Consider the following 17,312-nt stretch of genomic DNA (forward strand, 5'->3'; position numbering starts at 1 on the left):
TGGGCCCTGCAGCTTAACTGCCTCACTCACACTGGACTTCTCTTCTCCACAAGTCTCACCATAGCATTTGGCAAGCCCATGTCTGGATAACGAGTCCAAGAACATTTGTTCAATTATTGCGCAAGTGCTTACATAATTTTGTTTGAACCAAGTTTTCCAGGGTCTGATAGCAACAACTGATCCAGATGGAAACACATTACAAAGCCCCTCTCAGTGAGGTAATTCTTAGATCTATAGCCTTTTTTCCTGCAGAATTTGCATCTGGAATCCTTAAATGGGTGAGAGTGTGTATGAATGTGATCTTCAGCCAGGGAAAGGGTTAACAACACCAAAGTGATCTGGATATAGTCTTCACGACACCACTGACTGCAGTCCACAACTCAGGTTAGCAGGAATGCCCATCTTTGTATTAAAGACATCAGTTACATTAGAAATCACACTTTTTTCCCCACATGGAAGGGGGTTTTCAGTTGGAGCACTACTCACGCTAAATCAAGTTTAGGCAAGAGGCAGCCCTAAAGGACTGACTTGAGCGCGCATTCCTTTTTTTGTTTTATAACATCTTTATTGGAGTATAATTGCTTTACAATGGTGTGTTAGTTTCTGCTTTATAACAAAGTGAATCAGCTATACATATACATATATCTCCATATCTCTTCCCTCTTGCGTCTCCCTCCCTCCCACCATCCCTATCCCACCCCTCTAGGTGGTCACAAAGCACAGAGCTGATCTCCCTGTGCTATGCAGCTGCTTCCCACTAGCTATTTTACATTTGGTAGTGTATATATGTCCATGACACTCTCTCACTTCGTCCCAGCTTACCCTTCCCTCTCCCCGTGTCCTCAAGTCCATTCTCTAGTAGGTCTGCGTCTTTATTCCTGTCTTGCCCCTAGGTTCTTCATGACCATTTTTTTTTTATTCCATAAATATGTGTTAGCATACGGTATTTGTTTTTCTTTTTCTGACTTACTTCACTCTGTATGACAGACTCTAGGTCCATCCACCTCACTACAAATAACTCAATTTCATTTCTTTTTATTGCTGAGTAATATTCCATTGTGTATATGTGCCACATCTTCTTTATCCATTCATCTGTCGATGGACACTTAGGTTGCTTCCATGTCCTGGCTATTGTAAATAGAGCTGCAATGAACATTGTGGTACATGACTCTTTTTGAATTATGGTTTTTCTCAGGGTATATGCCCAGTAGTGGGATTTCAGCGTGCATTCTTCCCTGCAGCAGTCCTATACAATCACTACCTGGCAGATGCTCCAGCTTGCAAAATTCAAACAGTAGGACCAGGTTTACAATCGAAAAATTCTCCATCAAGTGGCTGATTCTACTGGTGAGATTTAAATCTCTGAACAATGAGTATTAGTGTTCATGAGAAGAATGCTTTCAACAACACAGATTATTTTATGTAATAATCCACAGTGAGGCCAAGACACAGATTTTTATGATGATGAATTTTTGGCCCACAAGATTGTTAGGACAATAAATGCTTCTGTTCGGAAACTTCTATTTCACTTACACCTTGATGCAAAATGAGGAACTTCAGCCCAGAAATTCCAGGGCATATGCTGATTTATATCTAGTGTTCAGGAACGTTCCTAAACATGGCACTGGGAATGCAGTCTGTACTCAACGTTTTATAATGAATGCTCAATTCCTATGTTCACCAATAATTCCTGCATGTGTTTCTCCATTTTTTTCCCTCATCCTCACCAGAGAAGAGACTGTACTGGGTAGTGATTTGTTTTATCTAAGGCAAGTAATTTCAGATTTTTCAAGCTAAAGGGAACCTGAGATTATCTATCCCAACCCCTAACTTGGAGGAAGAGGACATCGATGGGCAGAGAATTGAAAACAAATAAGCTTCAAATAAAACACTCCTTCATAACCACTTTCTCTCATTTGTTCCAGCAAGCATGTCCTCAAAGAGACTAAAATGCCCCTGACACTGGACTGCAAACCTCTGGCATATCTAATGCAATATCAAGAGAAAAAATATCCATCTCCTTCCTCAGTGAAGAACCTGGGCAAACCTGCTGTATTAGTTTTCTGTTGCTCCCATAACAAAACCCACAAACACAGTGGCTTGAAAGAACACAAATTCATTATCTTACAGTTCTGTGGGTCAGAAGTACAACACAGGTCTCACTGACTAAAATCAAGGTGTCTGCAGGGTTGTGCTCCTTTCTGGAAGGTCTGGGAGAAAAGCTGTTTCCTTGCCATTCCCAGGTTGTAGTGGCCACTTACATTCCTTGGCTCATGGCTTCCTTCCTCCATCTTCAAAGCCAGTAATGTGAGTCAAGTCCCAGTTCCTTTCATGCTTTGGATTTCTCATACCATTTCCTCTAATATCCAAGAGCGCGTGCTGTCTCTCTCTCTCTCTTTCTCTCTGTCTCTCTCTCTCTGACAATAGTTAAGGTTCTCTACTTTTAAGAACTCATAAGATTACCCTGGACCCACCCAAATTATCCAAGATAATCTAGCTACCTCAAGGTCCATTCTCTTAATCATATCTGCAACCTCCTTTTTGCCACAGAGGTAATATTTACAAGTTCAAGAAATTAGGACTTGCACATCTTTGGGGAGCCATTCTGCCTACAGTACCTTCCCATCCTTCTGACCCTCGCTTCATTAAATGGCCCCAAAACATCTGGTGACCAGGTCAGAAATCTGGGAGACATGCCTGGATTAATCTCATGCATTTACATTCCACGTCCAGTTAAGAACTAAATCCCATCGACTCCAAGTCCTAACTCTGTCAATACTGGCCCCTGCTTCTTACACTCTCAGCTACATCCAAGGCTGAGCCCTCCCCAGAATTCTTCGCTTCTTTTCCTTCTTCTGGCACCAGTCTCATTTTTTTTTTTTTTTTTCAGTTCTTCACAGTGTCCTTCTGAGGCCATGTGCTTCAGGCAAGGTGTCTCCAGCCCCAGTTCCAGGGGAAGGGACTAGATTGGTCTCAGCAAGTCATGGTGGCCTCATGTCCTCTGCCAGTCATTTTTCAACATGAGGGGAACAGAGTCCTAATGAATTCATTGAGCCACTGAATTAACCAACACAGGAGTCACTTGAGACTTCCTGTTAGGTCACCTAAGTCAAATTGAGTTGAGTGTTTCTATTGCTTGATGCTAAAAACATCCTGAATGGTACATTGCTGATTAAAATAACTGCAAAATTTTGCTCACTGTTCTACTTATTCCTGGCCTCCCATGACCTCCAGCCTCTGTGCTTCACCCTATACATCATCTACTTGGAAGCAAAATACCTTTTTTTTTTTTAAATTTTAGTTTTATTGGAGTATAGTTGATTTACAATGTTGTGTTAGTTTCAGGTGTAAAGCAAAGTGATTCAGTTATACATATATACATTCATTCTTTTTTAGATTCTTTTCTCTTATAGGTTATTACAGAATATTGAGTAGAGTTCCCTGTGCTATACAGTAGGTTCTTGTTGGTTGTCTACCTTGTATATGGTAGTGTGTGTATGTTCATCCCAAGCTCTGATCTAATTTTTTTTTTTAAATGATACAAATGAACTTATTTACAAAACAGAAACAGACTTACAGATATCAAAAACAAACTTATGGTTACCAAACGGGAAAGGTAGGAGGGAGGGATAAACCGAAAACAGAATACCTTTCAAAGCCACCAATCTTATCAGGTGTCCCTCTATTCAAAATGCTTTCGTGATGTCCCATTATCCATAACTGGTTCTCCAAAATCTGTGCTTATATTCCTCTAAAGAATCTAGAAACACTATGCAACCAAAAGTCAATTTTAAGTTGATATCTTAATTTTTGTCATCATACATTCAAAAATGTTGTTAAAGATGTAAACTTCTGGCATGTTGTAAATGGTGACATTTTAAGTAAAACTCTTATATCACTCAAATAAATCCACAAGAATCTAAACAGCATAGTGATTTGGTACCCATGATCATTCATTTAAAAATAAATAAGCCCTTCTTTTACATGTATGTTTTATCATGTTCTTCTCATATTTCCATTCTACTTCCCCTGCAAAATTTTATCTTAGTAAATATATTCTGACGATTCTAAGTGTTTTATTGATTGACCTATCATATACATTCCTACACACACCAAAAATAGGCATGTAATTTAGAATTTTAAGTATTAATTTACTTTGAATTTAGCCCCTAAGGGTGAAATAATTTCTTCTGAGTTATACAACAACATTTACATGTAAACAACTGAAAAAATACACACAAATATGGTCAATAATTATTAAATATAAAAAAGTAAAATTTTATTTTAAATGTCTCTCTTGATAAGATGGATAGGGCTTTAAAAAATTAACCCAGGCATCTATAGGTGAATATTCCTTATGCTAAGGTAATAATGGTTTAGCATCAATTTTATTTTAATTTTTCATATTTCTATGCATAATTGCTGATAAATCATTTTGGCCTAAAACAGGAGATGAGTAAGAGTTTTGCCGTAGCCACATCACTCAAATCTCTGAACTCCTTTTGAGTTTGAGGCCATCAAAGACAGTCATGCATCATCAACATTATCTTTAATTACCTCTCAACTGATGACCCAATTATGCCTTCAATTTTGTTAGAAGCAAAGTGCCCTTTTATTTAGGCCTTGGAATGTTTTCGCATCACAGGACAATGTACCATATTAAGATTCTGGAAAGATGAGAGGAATGCCTCGCTTCTGTAAAAAGGTAGAAGGGAGAGCAGATGCATTCCCAGGCAGATCAATTTTAGGAAAGAGTGCACATAAAAGTTGAAAACCTGGACAGCTACTCCCTTAAGAGTCTCCAAGCCCTTGCATGTACCCCATTAGAATGTCTTCACTGATGCTCAAAGGTATGTCTAAAGGCATTTTGAAAATGGCTGACCTGTAGGATAAAATCAAAATGACTTTGCATAAAACACAATGCCTTTCCTGATCTGATGCAGGCTCGGTGTCTCATTTCCCACCCTTATCCCTCTACCCCCCATTCCCTACACCAGCCTGAGAAAGCTGAATTACATATACTGGTTGTAAGTTCGCTTTCAAGAGGAACATGTGTCAAAAGGACCTCCTTCCTTTACTACGACTTGACCCCCAGCCTGCTGCTATTTTAGACACAAGGGGTGAGTCACTAATATTTCTACCAGCATCTTGCCCCTGGCTCAGTCTAGTTGTGGGGACTCTGCTTGCTGTATGAATAAATTAACAGTAGCAGTTTAAATAGTCCCCATACCTTTAGGATAAAATTCTGTATAATAAACCACCCAACCGTATATTCCCACACTCTAGGAACACCATTCAACAGTTCCAGCACTTCACATATATATCCAACTATATATATATATATATATATATATATATATATATATATATATATATATATATGAATATATAATTTCATATATATAGTCAACAATTCCAGCATTTCACATATACAAATGTTCTTTTTACTACTCTGCTCTCCTGTCCCTTCTGCTCTCGCTGAAGCTTTCCCTAATTTTCCCTTCTCCATCCCAGGTATAAAATTAGTCACTCTCTTCCCTGACCGCACGTCGCTTTTACTTCTATTGGCTATTTTTCACATTCTGCTTGGTGCCATGATGGTGATGTGTGTAAGTCTGGTCTCCATGGCAGCCACATCCATTGGGTTCTATCCTCATGTGATCCCTGGGTCCTGACCACCTCTCCTTGAAAATCTCTCTTTCCTCATGGCCAGTCCATTCCTCTCACCCCGTACGTGATCCTTCTTCCTCAACTTCCTTCACTTGCTCCCCCACTCTGCCCACTGCTTATCTCAGAGGTTCTTATGCTCTTCGTGGTGCAATAGCAGAGGTCTCAGGCTAGACCAAAGTGAGCTAACACCAAACTCATATGACAGGTAACTTTTCCCAAGTTGGAAGGGGAAAAAAAGTAATAACAATTTCCTCATGCTAGGGTTTTTATCATTTTTCTTAAAAGTTTGCCACTTAACTGTGAGTAATGATCAGCAGGTGACAAAAGTAAACAAATATTAAGGGAAAACACAGAAAATCAATCACATATAAGTAATTTAAGAGTTTTGTGTATATGCTCATGGGTTAGAATTTTATATTATGTATAAAACAAGATCTAGTATTTTATTAGCAAAATTGGTGTTGTGCTTCTTCATGACATAATGAAACATATCCACATTTCTACATGCATGTGTATGTATACACTTGTAATGTAAATTACACATATTAGTTATCAATATAAAATTAAGTTCCTTTCTATTTGTCTGACATCGCAACATGTAAAAGTAGCCCAATGGAACTCTCAGGCACTGCTGGTGCGAATGCAAAACTACCCAAACATTTTGGAAACCAACTTGGCAATTTCTCATGCAACTGATTATGCACATGGCCCAGCCATTCCAGCCTTATTTACTCAAGAAAACTAAAAACATGTCCACACAAAGACGTGTACACAAAAGTTCATGGTAACTTTAATAGCCCCAAACTGGAAAAAGATACATGTCCATCAATAGGTGAACAAACTGTGATACATCCACACAATTGCCCAGCAATTTAAAAACTATTTATAAAACATAACAACATGGAAGAATCTCAAATACATTATGCTAAAAGAAAAAAACTAGACAAAAAAACATATGATTCCTTTTGTAAGAAATCCTAGAAAAAGCAAAAAGAATCTAGAGAGATAGAAAACAGACCAGTGGTTGCCTGGGGCCTAGGGGTTGGGAAGGGATAAACTGCAAAAGGGCTAAAACAAACTTTTTTGGAGTAGCAGAAAGGTTCCAAATCATGATTGAGGCAATGGTGACACTGGCTGGACACATCTGTCAACACTCACTGAAATGAGTAATGGACACTAATAATGATGCATATTTTTGCACATAAATTATAGTTCAATAAAGCTAATGTTTTTCATTTGGCCCAGTGGCCTTTCCACCAAATTTGGAGGCAATGTTAAGTATGATCTGACTTACCATGAATGCAGGCTTACGTGATAGATATGAAATTTACTTTATAGGGGGAAAGGGGTAGAATTTTTTCTTTCATATGGAGTAAGTCAGTGATTTGCTTTAAAGATTTCAGTGAGTTGAAACAGTAACACTTACTGAAACTGCCATAATTTTGTAGGTGGGAAGCAGGCCTATCTGAGATGGGAATGAGTTAGTGAGTTTCAGGAATGAGATTTGTATTCAGTTTGGTACAACTTGAGCTTTAAGCCCTGTGGGGTAGACTCTTCAACTAAGAACTATTTCTTCCTGGTGCCAAACCCCAGATTACTATTTCTGAGCTAAAATAAGTTGACTTTGGACAGCTTATTGGAATTGAAAATATTCAGAGAATATAGTTTATTAGAAGTGACATCCCTGGAGACTGGGGCTAGTGAATGCAGAAACTGATTCAGAGAGTAAGACCAAGAAGAGTGAACCCCTGGTGTGACAATAAAACATACCAGTGGTTCTTAACCTTGACTATGCATCAGAATCTCCTGAGAGCTTGTAAGAACATAGATTTCTGTGCCCCACCTTCAGAGCTTCTGATCCAGTAGGTCTGGAGTGGGGCCTGGTAGCTGGCATTTCTAGCAAGTTCTCGGTGATGCTGATGCTACTGGTCTGGGGACCACACTTGGAGAACCACTGCTGTATACCCTGGTCTTCTGGAACCTTATATAGTTCTAAAACAGCCTTACCCATGAATTAAGTAAAAAGAAGTCTAATTTATTTCACTAGCTACACTCTCAGCACTAACAATAATGAGAAAGGTCAAAAGAAAAAATTTCATAGTTCTTGGAATAGATGGACAAATTGTTCCTGCTTCAGTACCTTTCTGTATGGATGAGTTTTTCTCAATTTTTAGGTTACTAAGTAGCTTCTGTATTTCTGACATTAATTTTGCCACTCTCTTATCAGTAAAAGTGGATATTATACTATGTTCTTGCTGATAAATGACAATGTCAAAGGTTCAAAATGTACATCATTTTCCATTGTCAGATGAAAAAGACAGAGATAAGAGAATTGTGAGGGCAGGATTATAGGGTGAAGAGAAGAAATTACATGAAAAGATGGAGAAACGGGGAAGATACAAATCACAATAGAATCAGAAATTCCCCAGGGGAAAAGAACCAGGGTTGGAGAGATTAATAATCAAGGGACCAAGGAGGGAAGAAATGGCTTAATGAGTGGGAAGTTTACTCTAGAGATGAAAAGAAAACCACAATGGAAAAAGGACTTGAAATATAATGTTGGGTAACATAAAAACAAAACAAAACCAGAAGAAAGCCAAGAGAGAGGAAGAGCTGTTTATTTTTTAAATTATTTAAATATAACATTTAGAAAATAAGATATACCAATATACAATGATTTCTGAAGAGAGGAGGGAAAGTATCAATTTTTAAAATATCCCCATGTTATTCATTAGATAAATATCCAACTCCAGGTTAATGGAAATCAATTGTAGTTGTTCAATACTTTAGCGGTCATAGCCCAAAGTGGTCAGATATGTCTCTGGGGGGCGTGGGTGGATTTGGGGTGTGGTGAGCAGAACGATGCCACCCCTCCACCCCATGGAAGATGTCCACATCCTAAACCCTGGAACCTGTGACTATGTTATCTTACATGGCAAAAGGGACTTTGCAGACATGATTAAATTAAAGATCTTGTGACGGAGAGATGGGTGGGCCCCCATGAGAATCACAAGGGTTCTTATAAAACAGAAGAGGGAGGCAAGGGGATCAAAGAAGGAGATATGACAATAGGACTAGAAATCAGAGTGATGCAGCCATGAGCTACAAAATGTGGGTGACCTCCAGAAACCAGACAAGACAAAGAACAGATTCTCTCCTACAGTCTTCAGAAAAAGCACAGCCCTGCAGACCTTTTTTAGACATCTGACCTCTAGAACTATGAGATGATAAACTTTTATTGTTTTAAGCCACAAAGTTTATGGCAATTTGTTATAGTAGTAACAGGAAACTAATACAGGGTTCTTGGGGACACTGACTTGAACTGGAGAGCACATGCCTCCTCTAATGCAGAGAACGTGAGTCTGGGTTTTGCCAGATCTCCCAATCTGTTAGGAGATGCAGAAAATCTGTTTGCATAAAGTTAGCAACTAGTAATACTGTGCAGGATCATGTATGGCCACAACATTGACTGTTGATCCTTATTTTCTTTATTGAATATGTCCCCTCATGTGATGCAGCTAGACTAAAAACAGGATGGATAAACTGATGGAAGAGACTTATCAGGCTCAGTGCTCCACTCCAGACCATTGCCCACATCAAAGTTTGCTGGGGCAAAGAGCTCAGCTCACAAAACTCCTATATTTCTGGCCAGAATGCACTGAAAGCAACATGTGGTCCATCTTCTGCCCCCAAGTAATTTGGAAGCTGTACTTCAGAGTGTTAGATTTTCCTTACATTCTAGACAACCACTGGGGCCAACATGCTTTATAGAGTCATTCTGGAAAACAAAATTATTTTAGAAAAACATTTTGTTCTCTGTAGATGAAAGGAATTATTAAAGTGTTAAATGTTAAGACTAACACTGAAACATGGTCAGATACATGAGAATAACTTTTAAAAGTCAAGGGAAAAGAAACATAAAACTTCAAATTATTTTGCCTAAAAGTAATCCTTCTGTTAATTCTATCCTTAGGGCAAGTTGCTAGAAGAGGGGAGACATGAAGTTAATCACGCGTTCAGAGACAAGTGGCCTCTCTTAATATTCAGGCAATGAGCCAAGAGAATTTACTGAGTGAAGGCTCTCCAAAGCACTAAGCAAGAAAAAAAATAGGATCTGCAAAAGAAGTGTAAGATAGTGTTCTCACACAGAGGAATTCTCATGGAGGAATTCTGTGCGATCCCTGGGAAGATGAGGCTAATACATAAAATAATTAGAGAGTAATTAACAGTCTTTATCTACACTGAAGATGATGCCAAAAGGTTGATAAGTCAATGAAATAGGTACTCAAGCAAGGGAGAGATGGTTGGAGATCTGACTTCCCGCAGGCAGGAAAGCTTCAGGATGGTTGGCTTTTATGCTGACCCTTCAAGGCTAGGCAGGATGTATGCAGGAAAAGTGTAAGATATGCCACTCGATAGAAACTGGCTTGGTGACTTCTGTCCTAGAATCTTAAGGTTTTAATTGAAGCTGAAAATACAATAAAACCTGAATAAATGGTGGCCCTTTATTATAAGATGAACTTAAAACAAATGCAAATGATGTGCAAGATATAGGAGAAGATAATTGCTATTTCTTTCTATTCCATTGGGGCTTGACATTGTAAGAGGAGGAAATAGTGACCATTTCGCACAATTCTCTACTTTATGTTACATGATTATACAAATAAATGCAGGTATATGCCTCTAGTGCCCCAATTACATAAGATAAAATATTTAAATAAGAAGAAGTCTGATACTGTTGTAGCTGAGTAGAAAGTTGCTTAGATTTATAACCTGAATTTATGTTTTTCTTAAAACACGGTTCTCCAAGTTAGTTTATCAGAAATGACTTCAGCAAGTGTTTGCAAATATTATTCTGTCCTTTCATCTCAGAGAAAAGCAACTTTAAATAGCTTGGAAAACAAGAACAGAGTAAATATGCATGTAGGGATTTTCTTTTTTTTTCTTCAGCCTATAGGTAGCTAACTATGTTAGCCCTAACAAGATAGAGCCAGCCTCTGGTTTGAAATTTTGAATAGATAACTGTTGAATTACTTGATCAGTTTGGTTATAAGGATCACACACTGTGCTTTTAAAAACTGCTTGGGGCTTCCCTGGTGGCGCAGTGGTTGAGAGTCTGCCCGCCAATGCGGGGGACACGGGTTCGAGCCCTGGTCTGGGAGGATCCCGCATGCCGCGGAACAACTTGGCCCGTGAGCCACAATTGCTGAGCCTGCGCGTCTGGAGCCTGTGCTCCGCAACAAGAGAGGCCGCGATAGTGAGAGGCCCGCGCATCGCGATGAAGAGTGGCCCCCACTTGCCGCAACTAGAGAAAGCCCTCGCACAGAAACGAAGACCCAACACAGCCATAAATAAATAAATAAATAAATAAATTTGAAAAAAAAATATATATATATATTAAAAAACTGCTGGGCTATTTTCTTGCATTCCTTTATGAGAGAGAAAACATAAACTTTCTATCCAATGATGTACTTTAAAAATCACTATAAATTTCTACATAGTATTCTGGAGAAAGACTGTAAAAGAAGCTTCTGAGCACCTACCACATAGTACCTCTAACTCTGAGTTAGACTCTATGGATTTTTCTCACTGAAAATAGCTGAATACAACCATTGCTTAGAATTCAGGATTTCCTGGAAAAGCAAAATCCATCTCTATGTAAGTAACAGTTGAAGGAGCTGGGTGGGTTTTCAGAAGATGAGTCTCACGTTCCATTAAAGTGTTAAAGTGACTAGCGAAAATGAGCAAATCAAAAATGTGAGTTTTCCGGCACTTTCAAAGAATTCAAATTAAGTACTTTATAGCCCCGGAACAACTTTATGAACTTTTTCGTTTTGAGCATACTCTTTCTGCTATGCTACTTTCTTGCTAGGTATTTAAAAACTGCTTCTTTGTGACCAAAGACATTGCTGGACATTTTTACTTTCTGGCTACAGGTCATTCTGAGAGCCTGGAGTTTCAAGCTAGTTGCTGTCTGGTTAGTGTAGGTTTTACACAGCTCTGTGAATCCGTATCAGGGCGGATCCGAATCAATTACTTGAGGGCAAAGTTGACACAAACTGCTGAATGCAAACATGGAATATCTCGGGAATTAAGATCATCACAGGGAACAGAGCTTTCTTTTCCTAGAGAAGCAGTGTGAACCAACATACATTTCAGGCTCAGTCATGAAGTGAAGGCATCCTTGAATAAAATTTTCACAGGAAACAGCTGACCTGAAAAAGGATTTTCTTGTTTCTGTATCCAGAGAAACCAGGTGCATTGGCCCCAAGAACCTCTTAGAATACGGTCACCCCCAGGTCTCTGCATCTCTATTGATATAAGAATCAACCAAGTCATTGGCAAGTAATCTGCGCCAAGGAAAAACCAGGTATTCTAAGTGACTGTTGTTAAAACTGATTTGTCAGGAATAAGAACACCATGAGTTAGTCCAAACCAAATACTAACTTGTTAGAAAGTGTTGTACAATATGTATTGCTAAGTATGAAAGTAACCTGCATGAAATAAAATTGATCAAAGTTTAGTTTCAAGAAATAAACTAATCACAAACCAGCTATTTGTGATCAATGAGTCCTCGTTTGGGAAGATTCACAAAAGAACATAAGAGACGAAAAGGGGCATGAGGGAACTTTCTCAGGTGATGGTAATGTTCTGTATCCTGACAGGGATTTACACCGGGGCATCCATTTGTCGAAGCTCAACTTACGTACAATGTGTGCATTTCATTGTATGCAAATTTCATATGAAACACTGTCAACAAATACTGAACTCTAGTTAATAATAAGAATGCTGCAATATGCAAACTGATTCCCGGGGCTTATTTTTAAGTGCATCAAAAATAAGATGGTGAGAGACGGACAAAGGGATAGGCAGATAGATGTGATGAAACAAAATGTTAATGATGGAATCTAGGTGGTAGATATACAGCTGTTCACTATAAAACTTTCAAATTACCATATGTGTGAAATTTTCATTAAAAAGGGTTGGAGAAGAAAATACAATGGGAATAAAATTACTGAAGCATTTGGAGTGTCACACCACTTGCCCCACTGCCCACTTCTTCCTTACAGGAGTTCATAGGGTATCTAGGACCCTGACCGAATATTGATGTTGAAAACTCAAAGCACAAATTTAACAAGCTGAGACATGGAAGGTTTTTTTTTTTTTAAATCAACTGCCCAAAGCTGGTTGATTACATTGGAAAATTGCGTGTTACGTGGAAGGGAGAGAAGTAGCTCCCCACGGACAATGTTTCTATATTTAAATTCCCACTGAGCTGTAGTGGGGCACCTGCAAGCCAGGTTGGGCAGAGGATGCTGTTAGAAGACTCAGGAGCAAGATGCATAGAAGGCTCCTGACAGGCAGAGGGAGGGAGCGGATAGTTGTGGCAACTCGAGCGAGATTGTCCTGAGAGGCAAGGGGCAGGTCCTGGAAAGGACAGCTGTGGAGGCTCGTCAGAGGTTATGGTACCGCACATTCCTTCCCCAGAAAACAGCGGGTGACACATCACCTGTTACATCACCTGTGAAGGGCCAGTGTCTAAGGCTAGTCAGTTCACCTCAATCACATTCTCTGTCATTTGCTTCACAAACTCATTGCTTGGCATTGACTAGACAGTGTCCATTAGGTTCAAAATAATCGTCTGGGAGGTGTTTGGTAGTCAAAGAGTGGTCCCTGAACCTGCAGCATCGGCAGTCCCTGGGAGTTTATTAGAAATGCAGAGTCACAGGCCTCATCCCACACCTGCTGTATTAGAATTTGCTGTTTAACCAAATCACAGATGATTCGTACACACATTCAAGTGTGAAAAGAAGTGGCGTGATCTTATGAGGAGCCTGTAGGTCCAGCCTCAGGGACCTAGGTCTTCCCAGTAGCAGCTTTAACTTCAGACACAGAGGACAAGTGTAGGTACACAGATGAGTCATACGAAGCCTTGTTGGCCCCTTGTCTCCTGTAAGCATCTTCCCCTGACGACTGCTTTCTCCCTGCAATGCTGCGACCTCACCCCCACCTGGGAAAGAGAGCTGCTGGACCCCTGACACCCTGGAGGGTCTATCACAATAAACACATCGGAACCTGCTGCGAGCACCTTTGAAAGTTTCATATTTTCCAACGGGTCTAGAAATATTCCATATATCTTTGGAGAGGGGATCACTTCACATGTAATTGCTCTTTAATGTAAAAAGGGTATAAAATGTTCTCTCCAACAGGTAACTATCAGAGGAGTTCTCAGGCTACCACCCCTCTTTTCGGCTGTAAGACAGCTGGGAAGATTCTTCATCCCCCTTAAAAACAGCCACGGAATGTGGAATGCTGCATTTTATTCATGTATCACATATACATCTGTCTAGAAAGTGTATTTTAATGACCATGTTTTATTTCAGCCATTGTAAAAGAAACTGTTTCATGCTCAAATATCTGTGGCTAGTCAATGGTTCACACAAAACTAAAGGTTTTACATTTTCTTTCATAATAACATGTCTTGAAAGACACTAAGAGGTTCCTAACAAAACAAAGTACACAAATATGAAAGATTTTTCTAAATCATCTGAAGCCAATTACTCCGTACTCACTGCGAGTTTCATACTTCAACATCATTTCTTTGTCTGTAAATATATGCAACTATGTGAAAAATGGTTTTTAAAAATATGATTACCAAATACCAAAAACCAACTTTCTAAGTTATTGATTCCCACTTTTATTTCAGGATGGAATTTTACATATTGTCCAGTCAACTTTCCAAGACAATAAGTACAAAGTATATTTTCATTCTCACTTCTTATTTAGGAAGAGAATTTTTAAAATAATCATTTTGCCTATCTTAATATAGTTTTTAAAAAAATGGCAATCAAAATATAAGACATTGAAATCTGTCCCACACTTTCATTACTAATTATGAAACAAAAGTAATTCAGTTTTTTTAATAATTCATGCATAATGGAAAAATGTTTAACACTGTGCTATATTGCATCATATTTAGGTATTCACAGAAAACATTTTCAAGAGACAGGTTGATTTTTTTTTTTGCTAGACTTAATTTTTTCGAGTAGCTTTACATTCAAAGCAAAACTAGGCAGAAGGTACAGAGATTTCTCATATACCCCTATAAAGGTGGTTAATCTTTAAATATGCAAAAATGCTAAATGACAGACACACAAAACTCCTACCAGCCAATCAACTCATATAGACAAATGCCTTATTGAAAAATCTATTCGAGTTCCAGTCAAGTTTAGGAAAATTTTATAAAAAGAGACATCGAAATAAATCTGTATCTAATTAATGCCAGAATTACCACAAAACAATAGTGTCTAATTTACTTTGTTATCTTATTTTGTCTTAGGTTTCTCCCTTATTAGAAAATCTAAAGAAAAAAAATCAGTAATGACTAAATAAAATAATCTTCATGGAAAGTCTGAATGGTCTAAGAAATTTAAAAACAAACAAGTATTTTCTTTTTAAGTATTTTCTGCCACTTCATAAACCGGTACCTGCTTACCTTCAGGGACCACAAAAATAAAACTGTGACAGCCCTACTACAAGCTGTAAAAAAAAACATAAAATTATCAAAATGACCTCCCTTGGTAAACCTTAACTTCCACTCATAAAGCCAGTTTTCATTATGTTCTCTTACCTGAAAAGCAGTAAGTAGGCTTTAAACTTCACCCAGTCAGAAACAGGCTCTTGAGAGCTTGCCTGGTGCAGGCTGAGAACTGCAGGGCAATCACAGGTCTGGGATAAGCTCACTCTTTCCAGAAGGGGAGGAGGGGGCAAGAGACTCAGGATGAATAAGCCCCAGGCAGCCAGCACATGGAAGGATACTGGTCCTCCCTGCAGAGTCCCACCCACGGCCACAAAGTGAGAGGCTGGGCAAACAGTGCCCACAGCCACAACAAAATATCCAGACACAGTGGCCGAGAAAGACTCTTTTCACTATTCCAAGCACAACGACAAATATAGCAAATGCTTTTGACTGGCATCGTGCCAAATAACTGCCCGGGAATGAGTAAGAGGCCTCACACCCAACAAGAAGTGCCACTTGATCAGAGGTTGGGGTTTCTTGACAGGAAGAGGAAAATTTGAAACCTACACCTGAACTCGTCCTTAAAATAAATCTTTGGTTCTTCTACAATGAAGGCTATGAAAATTCAAGCTATAAATCTAAAGGAAGGCCCAAATGATTAACCACATTCAGGAACTGTAATAACTTGTGAGCTGCTGAGAACCTTTGTTTCAACTTCCCCATCTGGCTGCCACGTTTTGCCTATTTTCCTCCTCCGTAACACCTTCAGTGTCCAAGAAAGAAAGAAAACTTTTTACGCTTTTAAATTACAAGTAATGCTGATCTAAAGAAAAATAAATAAGAACTAATATCTAAAGTGAGATCTGGAGATTATATCCTTTGCAAAGATAGTAAAATGTGGAGACTTTGGCCCTAGAAATATATCTCAAGAGTATTTTAATTCTACATCAAATTAAGGTACTAACACACACACACACTTATACATGTCTCCTGATCTATCCGCCCGCAAGTGCTAGCTAAAAATAAAACAAAATAAAATGAAATAAAACAAAATAAAATGAAAATCAGCTTTTTCCCAAATGTGCCAGAGAATGTAAAATGTTTTACAAAACAAGGTTCCAAGAGTAAAGATTCAGGGTGGTCAACCTATATTAATGTCAACAGACTCGTACACGGCAGAATTTCTGTTTTTAATACGCTCATGTTCGTCATCCATATATTAAAAGAAACATTTTATGCATTTTTCCCAATTATTTAACCATGGGACCCTTTATTTGAGGGGCATCCAGAGGGAATCGGATTTTGTGAGACAGATTTGGGAAGTGCTAATAACTTTAGATTCCACTTGCCAATTCTTAAGCAACACACCTGACATTATGATGAGTTTTCAAAGCACTTAGAAAAGCCATTACATATTAGGCTTCCTGTCTACCTCCAAATTATACTAACCTCTATGAAATTCCAGTGTGATCAGTTTCTAGATTATGCAATATTATTAAACGGTAAATGTGTTTTCCAAAGAGAAACATGAGGAACAGAAGCAGACTATCCGTGTATTTAATGGGCATCTCCTTCTTTCCACTGATATGCTAGAAAACGAGCGACAGCACGGTATCCGGCCTCAAGCAGTCGGACGCTTTGTTGGAGCCCCTGCAGCTGCTCTGGTGGGCACGCAGCTGTACCAGGTCACCCATTTGCCCTCCAAAGTTGAACGTCAGACCTCAGGGATGAACATTCAGCCAATGTATCCTACAGAGTGGGCACCCCAGCCAAAATAACGATGCCAAGGCAGGAGTAACCACCACCTAAACGCCATACCAACCGCACCCATATGTGCACATTTCAACCACTTTACATGTGATTCAAGAGGAAGAAACTGAGTTGTGTGCCTCCAGCAAAGCAGGTGTAAAACCTGACTACCTCTCCCCCCCCAACGCCTCCTCTCCTCTCAAATCCCGGAGCCCTGCGCGCTCCCAGCAATCCCTGGACATCCATCCTGCCGTTCTCATTTAGGTGAAAAAGCAGGTTTTCAGGATAGACTGGCAGTTCACAGCTGCTCCACTGAGATAATTGTCACAATGACCCCTCATTCATCCGCCCTGACTACTCCAGAACAAACTAC

The 17,312-nt window shown here is 39.1% G+C and overlaps 1 protein-coding gene across 11 annotated transcripts in view; it reads right to left on the reverse strand.

Annotated features, from left to right (window-relative positions):
• Positions 1–17,312, reverse strand: part of PLCB4 (phospholipase C beta 4) — a 414,289-nt gene that overhangs the window by 296,414 nt on the left and 100,563 nt on the right. For 3 of the 11 annotated variants that reach the window (XM_057529617.1, XM_007165242.2, XM_057529620.1), the window contains exon 1: positions 15,302–15,556. The exons of the other annotated variants lie outside the window; for them this stretch is intronic. The gene's annotated coding sequence lies outside the window, so the exon portion shown is untranslated. Of the gene's footprint in view, positions 1–15,301; positions 15,557–17,312 lie in introns of those variants that run through there. 11 annotated transcript variants of the gene reach the window in all.

This window comes from Balaenoptera acutorostrata, chromosome 15, assembly GCF_949987535.1.
Source record: "Balaenoptera acutorostrata chromosome 15, mBalAcu1.1, whole genome shotgun sequence".
NCBI lineage: Eukaryota > Metazoa > Chordata > Mammalia > Artiodactyla > Balaenopteridae > Balaenoptera > Balaenoptera acutorostrata.